Source organism: Micromys minutus (assembly GCF_963924665.1).
Source record: "Micromys minutus genome assembly, chromosome: 7".
In the NCBI taxonomy this organism is placed as follows: domain Eukaryota; kingdom Metazoa; phylum Chordata; class Mammalia; order Rodentia; family Muridae; genus Micromys; species Micromys minutus.
In genome coordinates this window covers 40,772,294-40,776,278 of record NC_137976.1, presented here as the reverse complement: position 1 = coordinate 40,776,278, position 3,985 = coordinate 40,772,294, and the positions used below count along the sequence as shown (strand labels likewise).

The following is a 3,985-nucleotide window of genomic DNA, read 5'->3' as shown; positions in this document are numbered from 1 at the left end:
CCTAAGAGCCAAACAAGGGCTACATCAATAATTTTTATTTTCTGTGGACTGACGTGGACTACTTTGACCATCATTCAAATGGAAGTTACTCATTCATGATTTTTGAGTTTTGTTAATATGCGGTTCTTCTAGGGTTTATTTCCCTCCCAAGAGACATAATTTTCTTTAAGACATATTTTAATACTGATTATTTTAATTGGTAGCTTATATAAGTATGGGGTACATATGAAACAAAAGTTCAGAGTAGTTGTAGAACTAAGCATTCTTTTACATGTAGTGAAGCCAAGGAGAAAATACTCAGTAAGGCTTGTTTGTGTCAATGAAAAGCGATATAGGGGTATGCGGAGTGGACAAATTCAATTCAACAGAGTTGCAAGCCAGGCTACAGAGCTCGTAAGTGAGCTGAAAGAGAAGGGCAATAAGGCTCTAAATTCCAGAACCATTTATGATATTTTTCAGTGCTATTCTGAGACAAGTAAACTAGATCCGCTGAACCATGTGCTCTATAGCAATTTCTCTGCAGCCTATGCCAAGAAAGGGGACTACCGGAAGCCCTATGAGGATGGCTGCAAGACCATTGACCTGAATCCTGACTGGGGTAAGGGCTATTCAAGGAAAAGAATAGCCCTTGAGAACCTAAACAGGTTTGAAGAAGCCAAACAAACCTACAAAGAAGGATTAAAACATGAAGCCAATAATCTGCAGCTTAAAGAGGGTTTGCAGAACATGGAGGCCAGGTTGGCAGAGAGGAAATTCATGATTTTTTTCAGCTTGCTTAATCTGTACCAGAAGTTGGAGAATGATCTCAGGACAAGGACGCTGCTCAGTAACCCCAACAGAAAACTCATAGAGTAGCTATAGAACAAGACTTCAGATCTGGGGTATAAAATACAAAATCTCCGGGTCATGACTACTCTTAGTGTCTTTCTTGGGGTGATCTCTACAGTATGGTGGAAGAGGAAGAGGAAGTAACACCTGGGAGGCCATACAGTACTAAGGGAAGAAGATATTCCAAAGAATATTAAACAGGCACTGAAAGAAAAGGAGTGGGAATGATGTCTACAAAGAGAAGATTTTGAGAAGGCTCTGAAGCATCCTGACAGGGTCAAGGAGCTGGACCCTAGCAATACAACTTACATAACTAATCAGGCAGCTGTGCACTTTGAGAAAGGCGACTACAACGAATGCTGGGAACTCCATGAGAAGGCCATGGAAGTTGGCAGAGAGAACAGAGAGGACTACAGGCAGATAGGCAGATCGCCAAAGCGTATGCCTGAATTGGTAATTTCTATTTCAAAGAAAGGTGCATGGATGATATCAATTTCTACAAGTCTCTGGCAAAGCATCAACCCAAGATGTGCTCAAAAAGTGCCGGCAGGCAGGGAAAATTCTGAAGGCAAAGAGCAACTGGCTTATATCAACGCTGACTTCGCTTCGGGAGAAAAGAATAAAGGCAATGAATGCTTCCTGGTAGGGGACTGTCGGTCATGAAGCAAGATATGGAGCCATTAAAGGGAAGCCAAGAGATTCCAAACTGTACAGTAACCCAGATGCCTGCTACACCAAGCTCCTGGGGGACTGTGAAGAGTGCACCCAGCTAGAGTCAGCCTTCACCAAGTGTGATACATGGAGAGCAGCTGCTCTGGAAGCCATGAAGGACTCCAGCTGTAAGGAAGCAGCCATGGCTACCAATGCTGTATGATGGCACAATGATGGCACAGGACACCTGACATGATTGCCCTGAAGATGAGAAGCAGTGGCTGTGGCTGTCCCTGAGGTGCCGCAGATGAGTGACCCAGCCATGAGGATAAGGAACCTCTCATTCACTTTAGAGTAAAATCTGTATCTTACAAAGACTCCGTTGTTAGAATATGATTAGTTAAGATATGGAAATTACCTTGGACTTCACAGATCTATTTGTTAGCTTTACTATTTTGGCACATATAGTTCAAGGTACTGTAACTGAAGTGGATATATTCTCTTCAACATTCTGGTATGTTATGACAATTATGAATGCATTATTAACTCTTTAGGATTAGGGTTGCAAATCATGAAAATAAGCTAAAAAACCTAGTTTGATTAGCTTTAATGTAAGAAATATTTATTTTGTATGAAAAATCAATTTTTTCATAAATATGCCCTGATGATCATTTTTCCTCCCTCCACTCCTCCCAGTTCCCACCACTCATCCCTACAGCATTCACTCTCTTTCTTTCCTTTATTATAAAAGAAGAGACTTCTAAGAAATAACATTAAATCCAGACAAAATAAAATTAATGAAATGAAATAAAACATACATTTCAAAGTTAGACATAAACACTCAGCAGAAGGAAAGAATGTGCCAAGAGTTCGCAAAAGAATTAGAGACCTAGATATTCCCAGTCAGAAGACCCATGAACCCACTAAGCTACTAGGCATAACATGTAGGCAGATGACCTGGTATAGATCCATGTAGGTCCTGTGAGTGCTTCTTCATTCTTCAAACACTTTAAAAGCAATGGTTAGTAAAGACTGGGAAAATTATAACAACTGAAAAATGTTGGTAGTCAATTCATCCACTTAACAGTGTACTTCTCAAAGAAAGTTATACAAATTGCTAAACTGTAAGACGTATCAAATTCAAACTCTAGGAAAATAATAAAACATAGGGGGGTCCAGAAGGCTTCAGGCAAAAATCTTACAATATTAGCCCACTGGAGAAAAATAGTCACAAAGAAGGATGAAATCCCTTGGGAGAGGCAGAATAAAATAAGCTGGTTTCATTAGGAATACATGTATGTATGTATATGTGTATGAGTATATATATGTATGTTCTTGACAAGTATTATCAAGATCAGCATATCACTGGGAAAATAATAATAAAACAGCAAATATTAAAGTATTACTTTCTATTCATTTCTCAAGTTTGATATGTGCTTTATATAATTATGTTGTGTCAAACACTGTTTCAATGTTTTAACTGACAACAGACATGTATTCACAATTTATAGGATAAAATGTATAATTTCTAAATTCATATTAATAAACTTTCCATTCAGAGGAACAAGCTAAGAAGGTATCCTCAATGATTAAACCAATTTTTCTTTAAATGAAAGATTAATAGTTACTCAGATTAAATAGTAAATAGACATGTCATTTGATCTAAATGGGTGCTAACTTTAATGACATATAAAAATACATCCTAATTGAGAAGATGGAGAACACTGGCAGCTGCATGGGCTACCATATTCAATTTTCCCTGTGGGCATGAACCGTGAGTTATTCATGCATGACTGAAGCATTTAAAAATGTACAGAACAATGGGGGACAATTCCAAGATGGTAAAAACTTAAGTTCTTGTCACAGTTCACAAAATAAAACTGTTTTCATGATGTGTTATCTACAGTAAGTGATGTACTTGGGCATGCCATGCTCTTTAATATATAAAGTCTTATATATTATCTTAATTTGAGGAAAGCAAAGTACAGATCCTTACAATTATAGATTAAAACATGTATAAATTACCAGCGCCATATTTCCCACAGAAACGGTTTAAAATTTCATGTGAATATTTTAAAAGTTGTAATACTTTGTATTTGCTAATTAATGCACACAGGGTTAGGTTCACATTCATTTTGTTTACTTTGCAAACAGTTATTTCCTTTCTTATAGTGTCATAATTTCAAAATAAGTAATATACTTAGTTAGCAGACACTTATTAAATTATTAAATAAATATTTTAAAGTATTTAATGTTCTTGAATATATATATATATATTCTGCTTTATAGAAAATGTATAACTGAGCATATGCCCTCATTAGCCTTATAATATAATATTTAGTATAAGTATGTTGGCAAATAAAACCTGGTATAAACTGGGATATTAATTTGAAATTTAGTTAAGAGGAACCAAAATGTCTATAATTCTAATAAGTAAATAAATCTCATAGTTTTTTTAAGTTTTAGTTTGCTTAACAGGATAATTTAAATGTGAAATGTGATTGTG

At 36.3% G+C, this 3,985-nt stretch overlaps 1 pseudogene across 1 annotated transcript; it reads left to right on the top strand.

Moving 5' to 3' along the window:
- The first annotated feature begins 339 nt into the window (after positions 1-339).
- LOC308422825 (stress-induced-phosphoprotein 1-like) lies at positions 340-1,837 on the top strand (annotated as a pseudogene). Its single transcript has one exon. The product of its transcript is annotated as a stress-induced-phosphoprotein 1-like (transcript).
- The last annotated feature ends 2,148 nt before the right edge of the window (positions 1,838-3,985 follow it).